Genomic DNA, 20,491 nt, shown 5'->3' with positions numbered 1-20,491 from the left:
GGACAATCTTGCTGTGGATGCATTTGTGGTAGGCCCCACAGAGAGGCAAATTGAAGTGTTTAAGTCAAAGGAAGTCTAAAGGTACCACAACCGTAAGCCCACTGGAGTCACATGGAGCTCAATGTTATTTTTGCCTGACTATATATATATATATATATATATATATATATATATATATATATGTGAGAGAAAGAGAGAGAGGTGTATATATATATATATATATATATATATATATATATATATATACCTCTATATCTCTCCATGATTAAACTCATCTGGCCTTCAAGGATGAGCAAGCCATCCTTCTTTCCACGAATTTACCAGGCCTTTGAGTGGGCACAGTGTGTTAAGATGCTTAAGCAAGCCCCGTGAGCTGAGTTCAAGGCCCAGTACTCAAAGGAAGGAGAAAAAAAAAACGGACTCGTACAAGCTGCCCTCTGACTTCTACCTGCATGCTATGGCGCTTCTCCACCACAAACAAACCGACCTTCATCCGAATAGATATTACCACACTTGTCTAAAGGAAGCTTCCTCTCCCTCCCTGAAAGAGAACAGGCTGCCAGAGCAGGGCACAGCCTTCCAACCCCTTGAGTCCTTTTTAAAGAGAAACTAAACATCTCAGCCCCCTGTGAAGCATGGAAGATACATCCAGGGATAGAGGAGAGAAACTTTGCCCCACCCACCGTCCCACCCCATGCTTGTGGCAGATACTAAACAACCTTTGATTTTTACCCATAATTGAAATGACAGCTCAAATGCTTTACCCTGTCTGACTCAGGACGGTCTGCAGTCAGTCTGCTTAGCATACATTGCAATGACATAGGCAGGGGTTGGCTCTAGCTGTTTAGAGGTGCACAGTGGTCCCCTGGACCTGTTCTCACCACACAGGGTGGTCTGCTAACCAATACAGAAAGGACTGCATTACAGAAGAGTGTTAAAAATGTCCTCCTACTACTTCTCTGAGCTTTCTCTACTCTTTTCCCTGAGGATTGAAAATTGTTGAATATGCTCTTTCTGGCCAAACACCTGTCAAATTCCTATTTTTACTTGATTTTAATTAAGAGCAAGAACTAATGCCCTTTTAATTAATTGCACATCTTCTCTCCCTATCCTCTGTTGCTCCCTTCTTCTCCGGATCACCCCAGAACAGGCCTGCTATGGGGCTGAGTTGTCTATTAGTCTGAGACCAGGGTATAATAAACACAGAACTTTGCAAACACATTTAGATTCAAATATATTCGCCTGTTCTTAATTAGTAACAACTCTAGTTTAGTGAGTTGGTTATCTTGAACAATGCAGTTGGTGCAGCGAGTGCCCATTGTCTCCTCCAATAGCTTTCCTCCCCAACATGAATTGTTAAATAGAGCCCCCTTTATACAAACATTTCCTTGTAACAGGGACTGAATCTGTCATGTGTTTCAGCAGGGCACATGGGGAGCTGCATCGGGTCCTATCTTTGTTGAATGTGTATCAGGTTTGATTCCGACTGTCAGCTTCACACGGACACACGGACGGGGACACACACACACACACACACACACACACACACACACACACACACACACACCATACCTTCCTGGCCAGGATGGGCTCTATTCCTTAAATCCATGAACTAAAAATCAGCCCTCCCTGCCTCAGTGGCTCCTTGTCAGGTGTCTGTCTCTTCACAGTGAAGAGGAAACCCATATGTGAAAGCCATCACTGTTTACCCAGTTCTATAATTCTGTCCTCCTCATTGATTGGAGTGTCTGCCACTCCTTAACTCTTCGGTCCTCTAGTCAACTGTAAACTGTTGGTCTCCCTTCCAGACTTAAGAGTTTCAAACTTCAAATGTAACCCCTGGGCATCCTCCTAAAATGCAAACCCACCCATGTTTTCTGTCGTTTATGGCCAGCCTCTGAGCGACAGCGACCCTACTCTTCTTGAGACATACCTATGCCCTCCTATGACCTATGCCCTCCTATGACCTATGCCCTCCTATGACCTATGCCCTCCTATGACCTATGTCCTCCGAGCACAGGGTGATCTGTCACTGACCTCCTTTCCAGCCCCCTGCCTGTCTACTCTACATAGGCACCCTCACCTTTATCGCTTGACTCCTAGTGGACTGGCAGGGTGCTGGCCAAAGCCCTCTGGCGGACTGAGACACCTAATCTCCTAGTTTCCTGGAGAGAGAGTGGCTGACAGTGTGGTAAAAGGAAGAGGCCTGCTGGTCTGGCCAGTTTGGCATAGTAAACAAATCTCTAGGGTCATCTTATAAGAAGGAAAGGGGAAGGCTCAGCCAGTATGGCATATGCTGCATAAATATAAGTATATTTTTAAAAAGGGTTCAATCCCAACACCTGCATGATAGCTGCACATGGTGGCAGACACTGTAATTCCAGCCCTGGGGAGGTAGAAATGAAAGAATTGTGAGGGTTCACTGGCCAAATTGGTGTGTTCCAAGCTCACTGAGAGACCTTCTCTGAAAAATTAGGAAATGAAGAGGTGAATGAGTGAGTCCTAAGTTCACTCTCTGGCTTCTATGCCTTCAGAAGGAAGTGTCTGACAGCCAGGTTTTTCTTCCTTTCCTAGATCACAGGACAGACTTTTCATCTTTGGATCATTCCCGCACAGGCGAGCGCTTAACCAAAGCCACTGTACAACAGACACGGGCCAGGTGACTAATGCTCAAGTCAGCCTCCTTGCAGATATCTTCAAGGCTTGGAAGATGGAAGATACCATGTGGGGCTAGCACAGGACTTGCTGCCTCCAGATCAGACAAGAAACTGATTTCACTGCTGTCTTTGAGGGAGACCTAAATACCCAAAGAAGGAGAGTCAGTGAGGTCAATCTTCAGTTTTAGCTCCGTGGGACTGGAAATCATTCCTCTGTTTCTTAAAAGCCACAATGATGAGAAGTTGGTTAGTTGGTTTTTTTTACTCTCATATTTTTTATTGATTTATTATTATTTATTACTTTTTTTCTGCTCCCCTCCCTGCCTCTCCCCTTCCCTTCAACCCTCTCTCAAGGTACCTATGCTCCCAATTTACTCAGGAGATTTTGTCTTTTTCTACTACCCATGTAGATTAGATCTATGTAAGTCTCTCTTAGGGTCCTCATTGTTGTCTAGGTTCTCTGGAATTGTGGTTTGTAGGTTGGTTTTCTTTGCTTTATGTTTAAAAACCACGTATGAGTGAGTACATGTGATTATTGTCTTTCTGGGTCTAGGTTACCTTACTCAAAATGATGTTTTCTAGCTCCATTCATTTGCCTGCAAAATGACATCTTGAAGTTAGTTGGTTTCTATATGAAGTGGTTAACTGATTTCCATTGTTGATGTTATTGATGTCAAACATTGCATTTCGTGTTGCACAGGGTGCAGGTAGACCATATACAGGGCCTGAGAGTGTGAGCTAATGGAATTCTAAAGGGGGCTAAGTAACAAGGGCTGTTGCAGGACTACAGTGTTGGCAGGTCTGTCACGCACATGACACGGTCCAGTCCAGGCCTTGGAAGGCATGGGCTTCTTCCTGAGATTTCCTCACAGGCAAATGCTGGGCTAAGCCCCGCAGTAAATGCTGGTGGGCCTATAGAGTAACTTGGCTTGTGTAAGACTGCGTAGAAGGCCAAGGTAAAGATGGGCAACAGGAGCAGGGCAAGAAGTGGAGGACATTTAGTGCCTAAGCAGTGCCGGGGGAGAGAGAGCTGGCAGAGAACGGGGTGCTTCCTGATGGAAGAGCTAGAGCCTGGACAAGAATCACAGCATCGCTTATGGGAGGAGCCAGCACCCCGCTGCAGGAACATCTGCAGACGCTCTACTGTGGCCAGGCTGAGCTGAAGCATGGGTCAGCCTGGGACTTGTCCGTGAGCCATACCATGTTTATGAGGACACCAGTCCCTAGGAGTCTCATACCCCAAATCCACTTCAAGTATATTATGCCTATGATAAAATTTAAGAACTGTGAATCACTAAAGAGGAGACAGAGATAAGAGAGTAGAGGTACAGGTCTTTTTTCTTGTGTGTGTGTGTGTGTGTGTGTGTGTGTGTGTGTGTGTGTGTGTGTATGTGTGTGTGTAGACAGAGAGAGAGAGAGAGAGACAGACAGACAGACAGACAAAAAGAGAGAGGGGGGTCAGAGGGCTTTGGTTGTGTTTATATATTTAAGAACAGCCATGGTGACAATGAAGGTGCAGGAAAGTCATGGGGGTCATGCAGGCTGTCAGAACATAACAAAATTGATTTCAAAGACCATAGTATCAAGTGTCAATGAAATAGACTTTAGGCTTCTGTTTAAGACTAGTGTTTGGTCTTCCTAATGTGGCAGAGTAATTACTTTAGTAATACAATGAAACTTCTAGGAGAAGGAAAATCATCCAACAATGCCCTCCTCCAGTGCAGAATTTGAAAACACCATAGCCAGACAGAATACAAATGTATCGTGGCTTATTATTCTCTCTCTAATAGTCCCGACTTCAAACAGAAGGGCAGGGAGCATGTTTATAGCACTATGAGTAAACACGAGAGGAGGTGCCACAAATCCCTGTTCCCGCAGAGGTCTCAGACCTTTCCCTTCCCTGCGAGCTGACAAGGAGAAAACAGCAAGGACAGACTGAATGGAAGTGGCCACTGACACAGCTGGTCAGTGGGAAAGTGTAGCCAGGAACATAGCCTGGAGTCAAGACAGGTATCCAGGGCAGAATGAGCAATTTCTGTGCTCCCTCCATCTCTGGATTGTGTTAGCCATTGCCACCATGTTAGGACTAGGGAAAAGTGAGGTCTATGTTTTCCTTTAGAAAGAGTGTGTGTGCCTGCCTGTCTGTGTGTGTGTGTGCCTGCCTGTCTGTCTGTCTGTGTGTGTGTGCCTGCCTGCCTGTCTGTCTGTCTGTGTGTGTGTGCCTGCCTGTCTGTCTGTCTGTGTGTGCCTGCCTATCTGTGTCTGTGTGTCTGCCTATCTGTGTCTGTGTGTCTGCCTATCTGTCTGTGTGTCTGCCTATCTGTCTGTGTGTCTGCCTATCTGTGTGTGTGTGTGTGTGTGTGTGTGTCTGTGGGTCTGTCTGTGATTTCTCTGTCACATGTACACAGATATCTACAGAAACCAGAGAGGGTATACAATCCAATGGAACTAGAGTTACAAGCAATTGTGAGTCACTCAACTAGGTGCTGGGATCCAAACTTGGGTTCTCTGAAGAGTATTGAGCCACCTCTCCTGCCCACTGATTATTTTCAAAAGACGAACATCATCTATAGCTAAGCCTGTAGGAGGGTCCTTTCAGCAGGGGGAAGAACTGGGAGGCTGAAATGCTATTTCTGGCATCCTGAGCATCCCCGTTAGCCACAATCTCTAAGCTGTATAAGTTCTGTCGGTCTCTTGAATAAGCAAAACCAGCACAGTCAGTCTTCAGGCTGTAGATTCAGAAGTAGATTCAGAGAGTAAGGAGAACAGCAAGAGGTCCCCATCTGTCCCAGAGCACCAGGGCAGAAGAGAAGCTGACTTTCAAAGATACTTGATGACCTGAAATTCTTACACCATTACCGAGTTCCTTGGCGACAGGTCTCCAAGGCTGAAGAAAGAACAAGACCAACAAGAGCCTACAGTGCTCGGTTTGCTCCAGAGCAGAGACAGAAAGGTCTCTCTGTACAGTAAGGCACCAGCAATATCCAAATTTCTGAAGTTCTTTTCACAGCTGTGCCAGGGGGAAATGCTTCACAGCAGCACAGAGCCTCACAGAGTCAGTGTGGGGCCACCCTTCTACTGTTATCAGAAGTCCACATGCCACAAAACACCTGCACACAATGTCTATAGCAGTTCTAAGCACAAGAGCCAAGTTTTAGAACTAACATGGGTGTCCAATGATAGAGCAATGGGTAAGGAAAACTACACACACTCACATACAAACACACACATACATATTATATATAATTTTTTTCAACAATGGAGAATAAAATTATGCCATTGATGGAGAATTGTAAATTTTTTGTATTTCTAGTCTAAGAAAAAAAAATGTATTTTCCCTCCTTTGAGCTTTCAGATTTTATATAGTAACTTAAAATCATATAAATATATAGTAAATGAAAGTAGAAATAAGATTACCCAAGGGAACAAAGGAGACTAATGATGGGAAGGGATAGAAAAGGAGTAGGAGGAGCAGGGCCAGGGATATCTACATGCAATATAATTATTAACATAAATTTAATAATATCTTTATTACCTTTTACAAATATTTTTATGTAATACTTTTTTACATAAAATAATTTGAAAAATAATACAGGTGAAGAATGTTCCTTGTAACATTTGGGCCTGCTCGTTGGGGTTTCTGCCCTGCCCAGTTCCCACAGCCGGTAAGCCCCAAAGAAAATCACACAGAGATCTCCATAAGATTATAAACTGATTGGCCTGTTAGCTCAGGCTTCTTTTTTTTTTTTTTTTGGTTTTTCGAGATAGGGTTTCCCTGAAGTTTCTAGAGCCTGTCCTGGAACTAGCTCTTGTAGACCAGGCTGGCTTCGAACTCAGAGATCCGTCTGCCTCTACCTCCCGAGTGCTGGGATTAAAGGCGTGCGCCACCACTGCCCGGCTAGCTCAGGCTTCTTATTAGCTCTTGCAACGTATATTAACCCATTATTCTTATCTATGTTAGCCACATGGCTCAGTACCTTTCTCAGCCAGGTAGATTAATTACATCTTGCTTCTTCCGTGGTCTGGGCAGGACTCGGAGGAATGGGCTTCCTCCTTCCTAGAATTCTCCCGTTCTCATGGTCCCGCCTCTACTTCCTGTTTGGTTGACCGGCCTATACTTCCTGCCTGGCCAATCAGCATTTATTTAAAATATGATTGACAAAATACAGACAATTATCCAGCAACACTGTTTTGTTATATGTAATTTTACTAAGTTAAAGCTTTTCTTTTTTTTGTTTAAATAGAAAAAGGGGAAATGGTGTAGGAGGGTCTTTTGTCTATGTGTTACTTCACTGGTTAAATAAAGAGACTGCCTTGGCCTTTTGATAGGGCAGAAAATTATGTGGGTGGAGTAGACAGAACAGAATTCTTGGAGGAAGAAAGCAGAGTCAGGGAGAGCCACCATGAAGCCAGCGGCCGGGTCAGACATGCTGAATCTCTCCCTGTAAGTCATAGTCATGTGGTGACATACAGATTATTAGAAATGGATTAATCAAGATGTGAGAGTTAGCCAATAAGAGGCTAGAAATAATAGGCCAGGCAGTAATTAAATTAATACAGATCTCCATGTGATTATTTCGGGCATAAGCTAGCCAGGTGGCCGGGACAACAAGCAGCCTGCCAGCCCTGGAATAAGCTAGCCAGGCAGCCGGGAGCGGGGTGGCTGGAAGGGACCCGCTGCTCCTTTTACAACAGTTCCTATTGCCATTCCTCGCTCAGCCTTGCTCAGCCTCGCTCAGCCTCTCCCAGGCTCAGGAGATGCTTGCCCACTGACAGGTCTCACAGAAGCACCTGGGGCTGAGCTACCCAGCCTCAAACTGCAGCCTGAGACAGGACCTCGGGGTTAGAGAGAGGCAGCTAGCAACTGTGGAGTTGAACAGCCTCTGTGGTTTCTCTGAGAAAACATTCCTGGTTGTGAACAAAACAATGGCAGTTATGCTGTGTTGGTCACTTTTAATCAGTGCTGTTTGTTTGCAAGAAACCCCAAAATAGTTTAGTTATGATAGCTCCTGGCAGGCAGTAGACATGCGGCTCTCCAAACTATTTAGTTAATTAAAAATCTTTTCTTTATTTCCTCTGAATAACTTGGGTCACCAAGAGGAGAGATTGGGCCACTCCAGTTTCATCTAGCATCATATTGTTCCTGCCTGCGTGAGGCTGTTTAGACCCAGTGTGCCATCCCATCTTCAGGGGCATGGTTGTTCAAAATCAGAGACAGACAGACAGACATGTACAAAGGCAAAGTTAGCTTAGGAAAGAAGATGGATGGCTTAAGTCCCCACACTAATTAAATCATTAAATACAAAACAGGCCAACAAATTGAACCAAAGCTAACCCAGCTCAAAGGCAGCCTCGTCACTGGGCAGACCATCACAGCTTTCTCTAATTCTGTAGGAGGATGAGCTATTAGTGATGACAGTACCTTGGAACATCCATAAGCCACAAGCATCCCTCACAGGTCAGAAGGACCATGTGAGCTCAGAACTCTACATAGATTCTGATTCTAGAGGTTGGTTGGTTTGTTTTATCACTGGTAATAAAAAAATCAGAAAATAAAGAAATTGTACTTTGTTTGTACAAATGGGACTTTTAGTCCTTTTATTTTTGAACATCTCCACAAGCTGAGTCACATTTTCATTCAGAAACTTTAAAAAAAAAATCTAGGTTATGTGAGATGAGGCTGTCAGGTTCATGATTCTCCTCACCACCTACCCGTTCCACTAGATTACTATCATCACTATGTCTAAGGAAATATCATACTATTAGAAAAGAGGGCTGTCAAACTGTATTTAATTCCTGACCACAAAAAAGTTCACCATCTTTGTCAGACCTAATATTTCTACATAGACCAACAGCTGTTTTCCAAATAGACTGCCTATTCATATCAACTGCCTGAACATAGCCACTGTTCTGGTGCGTCTTTAAGAATTGGGGCAATGACCATCAGCTAGAGGCTACCACACTACCAGGTCTTCCTGGTAGAACATTTTATTCACCTTCATGTGACAGTTCCTATGTCGTGTGGTTCATCTCCACCTGTAGCCATGGCATCTAAAAACCTGAGACAAAAGTGCTCAAGGATGGGAGAGATGGGGGCCTGAAAGATGTGAAGTCTCGGGAATGACAGACATCACTAAGTTCTGCTAGCTATACCTTAGCCATAAACACAGATATAGCTGTGCCGATGGCAGGAATTATCATGCTCCCAGAATCACAGAAGGCAGCCCAATGTATCCATCCACCAGCGACAAGACTGCTGGTTACTACACACCAACCCTTTCTTCTTACTCAGGCTTCACCCCGACTGCACAACTTTTGTATGTTCCTGAGATGTTCCTGGGTCTCTTCATCAGCTACTGTCTTAAAATTCTGTTTTCATTATAGTTGTGGAGAAACTGGCCTTAGCCGACGGCACTATCCCACCATCTCTACGCTTTATCTCAAGAATTTGTTTAGTACTGAGATGCTGTGGACCAACTTCCCAATTTCCCAAACCTATGACTGAGAATTGATTTCTCATGACGTTGAACTCATAGATGGGCTTGAACAGAACCAGTTTGTTGTGAGTTTTAACTTCTCCCAGGACTGCCAATATGGAAAATGACAAAGTTATGACATTTGAAAATTCCTTTTTGCAAAAAGGAAATGAAATACCTCCTTTAAAAAAATCAGCATCTGCCTTTTCAGAACTGTAATAGTTAACCAGAATTTAGAAGCAATCTAACTAGCATTTAATCAAGAGGTGTGAAGACTCTCCATAGTAAGAGCCAGCCTTCTGGCATCCTACCAGGCCTTCCTTCCTCTTTCCTCAAAGCAGAGCCTTGGATGCCATTTCATAACCACAGCAAAAGTAAGCTCCAAATTAGAAAAAGAAAGAGGGTTGGGGGGTTTGTTCAGAACCCCATGACCTTAATACACATTCTTTAGAACTCCATGACATGAACATGCATCCTTCAGAACATGACCCAACGAGGCATCCTTCAGAACCCCATGACCCAATCATGCATCCTTCAGAACAACATGACCCAATCATGCATCCTTCAGAACAACATGACCCAATCATGCATCCTTCAGAACATGACCCGATGATACATCCTTCAGAACCCCATGACCCGACGATGCATCCTTCAAAACCCCATGACCCAATCATGCATCCTTCAGAACAACATGACCTGATGATGCATCCTTCAGAACCCCATGACCCAATCATGCATCCTTCAGAACCCCATGACCCAATCATGCATCCTCTAGAACAACATGATCCGACGATGCGTCCTTCAGAATCCCATGACCCAATCATGCATCCTTCAGAACCCCATGACCTGATAATCTATCTTCCTATACTCCTTGACTTGATAATCCATTCTTTGAAATGAACTTTATGACCTGACCATACAAGGATTCTCAATTAGGTTCATAGCTCATTTTCCCTTAGCGATCAGAAGGTAAACTCAAAGAGCTCAAAAGTAACTCATCCTCACAGAGAACTTTTATGCAAGCACTTTCTTTCTCTATCCCCCATTGCTTCTCCCCCTGCCCCTCCCCACCCTTTATCCCCTTTTGTGTGTGATTGTGTGTATTCAATTGGTACTGAACATACACACACACACACACACACACACACACACATTGGTCTTCCTCCAGAAAGCCACACTAATAGAAAGAAATTCACAGACTGGGACAGAGAATAATTTTTACCAGGTGCTGGTATCTTCATATTGCCCACTTTTCCAGTCCACTGTTTATTAGCAGTTGGTCTCTGGTAGATACGGTCATCATTGTTCAGAGTCTAGCTACTTTTTTTGAACATGGCTGATGTATGTGCTGAAGGGGTTTCTAATTGACTCATGCACGTGATTATCTCGGTGTTTGTCTCCTCTCTTAGTCCTCATGGACAGAATGAGTCCTGCAAACATGAAAAATCTGCATTTCTATTTTATCCCCTCCAGTGTGTGTGTGTGTGTGTGTGTGTGTGTGTGTGTGTGTGTGTGTGCGCGCGCGCGTGCGTGCATGGGTGTGTGCATGTGTGTATGCGTGTGCGTGCATGCGTGTCCAGAGGTTCTTGTAAGCAATGTATGTAGACATCAGAGGACAGACAATCTTGGGTGGAAGGCAAGGCCTTATTTTGCTTTCTATTGCTGTGATAAAACATCATGACCAAAATAGACATTCTAAAATGTAATAGCGAGAAATTCTCAAGAACTTAGTTCCATCCACCCTCTACATGTCAGGAATGGAAGCTACAACGTGTTTATCTGAGCCAACATATCAAAATATGTTAAACACACTTTTCTAAAGTTACAAAGGCTATTGTTTTATCTCTTTATCAACACAATCTCCAACATACTGTTCTTCTGAGGGGATCAAAATCCATCATTTAAGTCAACATTGGTCTCAAGTCTCACAACTTTAAAGAGATTAAAAGTAAATGCAGTACTAGCCACCAATCCCCATGCTACCTGCCCTTTATACTGGTACTCTCTGTAGTAGTTGGACTATAAATGGCCCTATTTCTTACTATGTAATGTAATTTTAAATGAAATGTTGACACTCCAATCACAGCTTAGCAGAGAAATGTGAAGGGCCACTTGATATGTACATATATATATATATATATATATATATATATATATACATGTATAGACATACATATACACGTATATATGTATATACACATATATATACATATCATGAGAAAGAGATAGCTCACCATTGTCTTAGGATTTCTATTGTTGTAATGAAACACCATGACCGAAAAGCAAGTTGGGGAGGAAAGGGTTTATTTGGGGGGGTGCTGCTTACTGGCCTGCTTCCCCTTCTGGTTTGCTCAGCCTGCTTTCTTATAGAACCCAGGACAACCAGCCCAGGATAAGCACCACCCACAGTGGGCTGGACCCTCCCTCATTGATCACCCAATGAGAAAATGTCTTATAGCTGGCTCTCACTGAGGCATTTCCTCAGCTGAGGCTCCTTTCTCTGATGACTAACTTGTGTCGAGTTGGCAGACAAAACCAGTCAGTACACCTGACCCTTTGCCAACTTGACACACAAACACATCACTATGAAGCCACAACCCTTCCTTTCTCATTCATCCCCAAGATCTTAAATGATGGAAAAGTCTTAAGAGTCTTTACAAATTCAAACACATTAAAATTTTAGTTCTTTTAAAATAGCCAATCTCTTCTTTAAAATTCCAGTCTTTTAAAATTCAAGTCTCTCAACTGTGGGATCTAGGAAAATACTTGGAGAGAAGAATCGGGGTGAATCCAATATCTGGGATCTACTCACGATTTTCTGGGCTCCCCTCCAAAGGCCTTGGGTCACTTCTCTGGCTCTGCCCTCTGCAGCACACACAGCCTGTCTTTGGAGCTCCAGCTGGCTCCACTTCACTGCTACTACTGTTCTTGGTGGCTATCGATGGTACTGATAATTCCAAAGTGTGGGGCCTCCTTCTGCAACTGGGCTGCGCTCTCACCAGCAGCCTCTCATAGGCCCTTCCATGGAGTCAAGCGGCAACATCTTTGCCTGACTCCATCAGTCCTGGGCCTTCAACTGCCACTAAGGCTGCACCTTCACCAATATCCTTCCCTGGCCTCTCATAGTGCCAAGGCTCAGCTGTTCTTAATCACACCTTCATTCCAAAGCAGTACCACCTGAGTGATGTTTACCCATTGCCACGTCTGGCTGCCAGCACAAGTTACCACCATGACCTCCTCTGGAACACAGTTTCTCTGTGCTCTCAGGAAATACTTCCCAGAAGATTTCACCAGGGAAGCTGGTCTCTTCTTAATCGCTGTTAATTTCTGAGCTCCAGCAGACTATCATGGAGTATCTTAACAAAGCAAAAATGTGGCTTTCAAGTTCTGGTATCTTGTTAATCACAATTGATTTCTCAGCCCCAGCTAACCAGAACCACAGGATCACAATGCAAAACAAGAAAGGGTCCTGAGAGAGTCTTTAAACTTCCGTCTGAAACTTCGCAAGCTAGGCCTCCATCCTCTGCACTTCTCTCAGTGTTCTTGTCTTCCAAGCTCCCACAGAACATCCCACTGAGGTCTCAACACTCAATGGATCTTCCAGCCCAAAGTTACAAAGTCTTTCCACAATCCTCCAGAAATCATGGTCAGGTCTGCTACAGCAATGCTCCACTATGCTGATACCAGTCTGTCTTAGTTAGGGTTTCTACTGCTGAGACAAAACACATAAAGAAAGCTGGGGAGGAAATGGTTTGTTTGTCTTACACTTCAATATTGCTGGCCATCCTGGAAAGAAGTCAGGACAGGAACTCAAACAGGGCAGGAACCCGGAGGCAGGAGCTGATGCAAAAGCCAGGGAGGGGAGCTGCTTACCGACTTGCTTCCTATGGCTTGCTCAGTTCACCTTATAAAACCCAGGACCAGCAGCCCAGGGATGGCACCACCCACCATGGGTTGGGCCCTCCCCCATTGACCAATGAGAAGATGCCTTACAGCTGGATCTTGTGGACACATTTCCTCAAATGAGGTTCCTTCCTCTGATGATTCCAACTTGTGTCAAGTTGACACACAAAGCCAGCCAGTACAACCACTCAGTACACTTTAAAATGGGGAAAATATTGAGGATAATTATAGAAATGCATATTTCGAGCCGTTTTGTGGTGCAAAGTAAATTTGCATGTATGCATGTACTTTTGCGTATCTGTAACCTCCCCTACAAACCCATACATTATAACTCATCAAGACCAAAATTAATAAGATCATGTATCAGTTCCCAAGGCCTCTGTCCTGTCCAACAAAGTGCCAAGAAATTAGGCCTTCCAGGGGATCATCCAGTGACCAGGGGTTTCCATTATTTCAAATCTTACAAAAAGGAAAATAGGACTGACTGCAGGCAAAAGTCTACTTGAATTCACTTACCAATGCTACCTAAAATAGAACAAAGCTTTCCTATCAGAAATTATTATAAATGTAAAATATCACAGTTTACATGATAAAACAAATTATGCATGTGTATCTGGGTGTGGAAATGTGCAGTTGAGTGCAGGTGCTGAGGAAGCCAGAAGAGGGCGCCAGATTCCCTGGAGCTGCAACTACAGGTGGGTGTAAGCTGCCTGATATAGGTGCTGGGAATCAAATAGCAACCCCACAATTGTAAATTTTAAAACAATAGCAAACTATGAAATAACATTTTCCCTATAACTTCTGTCACATAAAAAAACCTTTTTAGATGGACAAAGAGCTGGTTAAAATAGGAAAATATATATATTTATGATTCACGTGTGTACTGTCTGACAATGCCATATCCTTTCAGTATATGAATAAATATTTTCACTAGTAGACAATAACAGAATTTACTTGGAGCTGAGCACGGGATTTGAAAGGCTGGGATTTGAAGGGTTTTCACCAACAAGCTTCAAACTATAATATAGATGGCTTCATGGTGGATGTGCAAGAGTCTCCAGAATTAACCAGAAGCCCACCTGGTGACTTTTACAGGCACTGAGCCAGAATCCTGTATGTTCACCAGAGCCACACAACATTCTGTATGAAACGGAACAAAAATGCCCAATCATAAGTTTCTGTCAAGGACTTAATGCATCTATTGCTCTGCCACTACAAAAAAAAAAAAATACATATGGCTTTAAATACACAGAGTGCAGAAATGAGTGACGAAGACGTCAAGAGTATCAGAAGGTCTCACGTGAGGTCTGGATGAGGTGATTTGCATATGACAGCCCAAACGAAAACCACAGGAAGCTAGCTCCACCTCACCCACACTTCCTTCTGCTCCAGCCCATATATCCTTCTCTCACCACCACGGGGCCCCCTCCCAGTAAACTCCAAGCCACGTGACTGTTTGCAACATCTGCTTCCTTTCTTCTCTTTCATAGAAAGCACGCATGAATAATCAGACCGCTGCTGTTAATTGTAAAAATCATTAGTACACTTCCAGGTGCTGTTTACTATATATGCATTGTAATTTTCTACCCTAAAACCAGCAACTCCCCCGCATCATTGTCTGCCCTGGGCATGAGCACTCTGCAGCTTGGAGGCTGTCAAAGGCAGTTGCAGCCCCGCTTCCAGGGACTGAAAGGGGTCTATCCACACCTGCAGTGTTTGAGGCACTAATTCCTAATATTAACCAGACGTCATGAGGAGCGGGCCCTTTTGCCAGCCTCCTCATGATCCGACACTCACTATCCACGTGAACTCTTTGAAATAAGCTAAAAGTGGCCAGCCCACTCCCTGAGTTCATTCTTCTCTCTGCCATCACACGCCCTATTATCCAAGGACTCTGGAATGAGAGTCAGAAAGACAAGAAAACCAACCCAGACGCCGTGACAGTCTACCTCAGAGGCAGAGCCATCTGGAAAACCCTAGAAAGTTCAAGGAAAGGAAACACTGTTTTCTGGGGCCGCACCTGAGAAAGATCAGAGCTCTGAGGAAGTAACTTGCCTGGAGCTGCACCTGAGAAAGATCAGAGCTCAGAGGAAGCCACACAAACACTGCCTATCTTATTACTTTGGTTACACAAAACACATCACAGCTTCCATCTGTTTCCTTGAAGGTACCTGTGGTTTTCCTCAAGAAATTCAAGCTAGAAGGAAACAAAGCTTGCATTTACGGTTTCCAGGTACCGCAGACATCCCCAGCACCTGCTGCTCCGTCATGGGCTTCCATGCTGTCCCAGGTAGCTTTCACTGCCACCGCCTAGAGGCATCTGAGAAGAGAACATAGACCAGACTGAGCCGTGGTCATGTCTGTGGGGCACTGTCTTTACTGTTCTTCAGTGTAGGAGGGCCCAGCCTACTGTGGGAGGCACAATCCCTGGACAACTGGTTCTGAGCTACGTACGAGCCAGTGAGCAAGCAGGCATATTCCTACATTCCTCCATGATGTTTGCTTCAAGTTTCTGATGGAGTTCTTCTTAGGGATGGACTGCGATCTCAAAGTGTAAGCCAAACAAACCCTTTCTTCTTTGAGGTGCTTTTGGTTATGGTGTTTGCTGCAGCAACACAATAAAACTCAGGCTGGCGCCTGCTCTGTTCTCATGAGACTAGTGCCGACATCCTCCCAGGTCCTGTTCAGAGATGTCCTTGGGTCTCCGAGGCTACTCTTTGACTTAGAACATGCTGTGCTTTGTGAGTTTACACCATAGTCACTTCCGTCTGCCATCCGCCACTCACGCACCCTACCAAGGCTTCTTGATGAGGCTCTAGATTGACAGCCGTGCCAAGATGAGAGCATGGGTAAAAATCTGCTGAGATTATTTTATAGCACCTATATAGCGTTCACACATTAGGGCTAAGAAACTCGAACCCCAGATTAATGTTGTAGGGCAACAGTGTATTAGCACTTTTTTTGGTTGCTGTGACAAAGCACCACAATCAAGGCAATCTACGGAAAAAGAGTTTAATTTGGTTCACGGTTCCAGAGGGTTCGAGCCCACGATGGTGGGGACGGATTGAAGGAGGTGAAAGGCATGGTGGTTGGAATGACAGTCTGAGGGCTCACATCTTATATCATAAGCCCTAAGCATAGATCACAACGGGTGATGACAAAGTCCACCTCCAGCCACAGCCTCCGAGGAGAGCCACACCTCCTAAACTGTCCCAGACAGCAGCGCCATCTGAGGGCCAAGTGTTCAAATGAACAAGATTATGGGGAACACTGCCCACTGAAACCACAAATCTCAGGTGTGGGTGGATCCACAGGGGAAAGAATGTGAGTGGAGTGGGGGAGGGGACCTTTAGCCCTTTCCATAAAGCTCACACCTACCTCCCACTTCGGGGCAACACAGTGAGACCTTGGCAATGGCCTCTGCTAGAGTGTGAATGAGACCCATCCTCACAGGCTCATGTATTTCCACACTTCCACGCTGGAGACGCTGTCTGAGGAGGTTAGGGAACCAATTGGAGGTGGAGCCTTGGTTTAGGAAGGATGTCACTGGGGAAGGGCTACGAGCCTTGAAAGCCCACCCCACTTGCTTGCCCTCTGGCTAATGAGTGTGGGTGCAATTGTATCAGCCATTCCAGCTTCTGGTGCAGTGTCTCCCTGACTGTTGTTGCCTTATTCCCAACCATGGTAGCCACTACCGTCTGGAACTCCAAACCAACCCCTGCTCCCTGAAGTTTATCTCATGGTATTTTATCCCAACCAGGAAAGGAAACTAAAGCAGCTCACTGGCCTTGGATTCTCTAGCTCTCAGGGGGTTGGAGACATGGTTTAATCAGTGGATGTGCCTGTCTCCAAGCCCAATGGTGGGAGCTAGATCCCCGGAGTCCATGTCGTGGAAATAGAGAATCGAGTCCTTGTAAGTTGCATCTCCACACGTGTAGTTACATGCATCCTCCATGCTCAATAAATAATGTTGTAATAAAAACATTTAGTTGAGCCGGGCGGTGGTGGCGCACACCTTTAATCCCAGCACTCGGGAGGCAGAGGCAGGCGGATCTCTGTGAGTTCGAGGCCAGCCTGGTCTACAAGAGCTAGTTCCAGGACAGGCTCAAAACAAAAAAAAAAAAAAAGCTGCAGAGAAACCCTGTCTCGAAAAACCAAAAAAAAAAAAAAAAAACATTTAGTTGATTATCTGTGAGTGTGATATTGCATGTGCATATATACATGTTCACATAGGTATGTGCACAGGGGTGTGTGCATCTGTGTGTTGAGGCTTCATGGTTGATATTAAGGGTCTTTCTCAATGACTCTCGAGCTCATTATTTGAGGCAGGCTCTTTCATTTTAATCAGTTGCTCACTGATAGGCTAGTTTAGGTAGCCAGCTTGCTGTAGGGATCTCATGCGTTTGCTTTCTTGAACACAGGAATTATAAGCATTAGGTGTCCTACGTGAGTCCTAGGGATCTGAACTCCAGTCCTATATTTATGTGGCAAGTGCTTTAACTTGTTAGGTTTTAATTCCCTGTATCAAAGTCTTCCTATAAGAAAAGAGTTATTTTTGAAAATAAATACTGGTAAGTCCATTGGATGTACATGGAACGGAGAGCGAATCTTGATCCCTACCTATAAATATATATATGAATCAAATCAAAAATATAGTTAGATGTGAAAAGCTTAAAGTAAAAATGGATAAGAACAATGTTATGAAAAGTGTTTAACAACATTGGGATAGGCATACCTTAAAGAGACAGACATAAAAAGTAGCTAACCCTAACAGACAAAATGGCTAATAAGGTGATTAACATTAATATCCTGTAAGCATTTATAACATTGTTATTATTTACTTTTGGTAGCTATGAAAAAACACCACAACTAAAGGCAATGTAAAGAAGGAAGGTCTCATTTGACTTTTGGTGGCCGAGAGCCAATGATGCCATGGGAGCCATGGTGGAAGAGCAGGAAGGTCAAAGGTCACATCTCTACCAAGCACACAGAAAGAGAGGAGCAAACTGGAAGGGTACGAAGATATAAACCCTCAAAGCCTGCCCCCCCCCCGCCAGGATGGCTGAACTTCCTAAAGAGTCAGCGACCTTCTCATACAGTGCCACCCATTGGTGATCAAAAGTTCAGATACTGAAGCCTACAAATCAAGACGGACATTCCCAAATAAAAAAAAAGATTTGAGTAGATATTACAAAAAATAATACGTACTCAAAAACATGGTAAAATCACTCTATTTCATTGACCACCAGATAAATATGGTTACAAGCTGTTGTAAGAAAAAATATGTAATTTAAAAGATAAAGAAAACAAAGACCTGTGGTTGGCACGCATCTGACACTCATACCCTTTTAAGAAAATAAATTACAGAGACCATCTTCAGGGTTAGTTGGGAAATATTATAAAATTGGTACATTCTGCTAAAACTAAGCATATGTACCATATATCCTAGTTATTTCACCACCACATACTTGTATAGTTTATATATACATATTACATATATTGTATATGTATATACATATTTCACAAAAATATATGTACATTAATTTTATATTTTTATTTGGTATGTGTGCAACTGTTTTGCCTGCACGTGTGTCTGTGCACTACATGTATGTCTGATGCTTGTAGAGGCCCGAGGATGGCATCAGATCTTCTGGGGTTGGCATTAAGAGAGTTGTGAGCACCATGTGGGTGCTGGGAATGGAACTCAGGTCCTCTGGAAGAATAGCAAATGTGCTTTACTTTTTAATTCAAAGTGTACCTTACAAAAACCATTCAGACTTAGCTTGGAGCCAGTTTTTCTGACTGCAGAATAGTCCACGGAATGTAAGCTTCAGGACCAGAATCACGAAGGAAGATTTTTTTGACCTTACAAGGACGAAGGAAACAGTATCCTGTTCATTAGGAGAATGACCTCTCACTGACCTGGTGGTTGGCAATGACAGTACCCGTGTCCAGGCAGAGAACGGAACATGACCAGACTGTATAAAACAACCCACCTGTTCTCATCAGAATTCGAAGTGACTGGCAGAATCTGTGGGACCCTGGAGACCCTGCTTCTTCCCACGTCACAGTTGGCTTCGTAAAGAACCAGTTTATCTGCCATAAATCCCACTAAGCTTAAAGAGGCTGAGTCGTCACGGCCCTGACAACATCAACCATTGCATTCAATGTAACTGTGACTCCCGTTGAGAACTCTGTCTTCACCAGAGCAACACCTATCAATATCTACAAAAATGTCTACCGTGCAGGTGACCCATCAGCCATTTTTCTGTGGCTATTACAACAGTTCCACCTTAGGAGCCCAAGAGAAGCAAGATATTCATAGCTTAACCAAATCCTCCAGTCTTGTTTCTTAAGAACTTACAACCATGAGTGGAGGAAATGGAATCCGGACTAGCCTGTGGGATGGCAGCTGCTACCTTATATCTCTTAAGAATACAGAGATATCTTCCATTCAAATGCCCTAAGTCAAAAACTGTTGATTTCTGGAGCCACAGGAAACACTGTTCTCTCAATAAGAACGAAAGTTCCTGTTCCTACTCCTCGCAAGAGCTGTGGAAAGTTTGGTGAATGCAAGTTCTAAACACCAAGTAGCACACGGGATTCAAGACAAGGAAGGTGAGTTCTTCTTGGCCTGGGCCTCCTCTGACCATCAACAGGGGAGGCTGGCAGCATGAGGAGTCTGGCTGGACCGTAAGGGAGTCAGAGAGCTGTGTCTTAATCCGATGAGTGGCTCTGCCATCCTCTCAGTGGCAGCTGAGCAGTCACCTCCGTCCTGTTTCCTGCTTCAGCTCCTCACCAAGCTCCACTGTCCCCGCCTTAGCTCCCACGACAAGGACTGTGAGGCCCATGGATACACCCTACCCCTGCTCCCATTCCATTCCTACAGAGACTTCTCTCCTCCTCCTTCTGCTGTGCAGGTGCAAGAGGACCCTCTCCTTGTAAGAAAAACTTTCTCTGTGCCTCCAGTCATCTCCATTCTTGTTACTGAATCTTTCCAGTTGTTTATAGGAAGTCATGTCTCCAGTTCTGGCACATATTCATCCCATCAAGCATTAGCTTTTTGTGTGTGTGTGTGTGTGTGTGTGTGTGTGTGTGTGTGTGTGTGTTTGAGACAGGGTTTCTCTGTGTATCTTTGGAGCTTGTTCTGGCACTCGCTCTGTAGAACAGGCCGGCTTCAAACTCACTGAGATCCGCCTGCTTCTGTCTCCCAAGTGCTGGGAATAAAGACATGCCTCACCACCACCCAGCCATGAACCAGTCTTGAAGTTCCAATAGTCTCTGAATGAGTCCCTCCTGGAGATCCATGCCAATACCTGCCAGTTTCTCGCCCACACTGACCCCAGCACAGGTGTTCAGGACACCTTCACTAGACCTGGTCCCCCTTAGGGCAGCAATGCATTAACTTTGTGTTCTCCACTTTTCCCTAACTATTTCCATGTAAGACTCTTTTAT

At 44.3% G+C, this 20,491-nt stretch overlaps 1 long non-coding RNA gene across 1 annotated transcript in view; it reads right to left on the bottom strand.

Moving 5' to 3' along the window:
* Positions 1-20,491, bottom strand: part of LOC119807624 — an 89,111-nt gene that overhangs the window by 59,550 nt on the left and 9,070 nt on the right. The window contains exon 2 of the long non-coding RNA XR_005284321.1: positions 15,208-15,356. This is a non-coding gene — a long non-coding RNA (uncharacterized LOC119807624). The remainder of the gene's footprint in view (positions 1-15,207; positions 15,357-20,491) is intronic.

This window comes from Arvicola amphibius, chromosome 2 (assembly GCF_903992535.2).
Source record: "Arvicola amphibius chromosome 2, mArvAmp1.2, whole genome shotgun sequence".
In the NCBI taxonomy this organism is placed as follows: domain Eukaryota; kingdom Metazoa; phylum Chordata; class Mammalia; order Rodentia; family Cricetidae; genus Arvicola; species Arvicola amphibius.
This window is presented reverse-complemented; position numbering and strand designations above follow the sequence as displayed.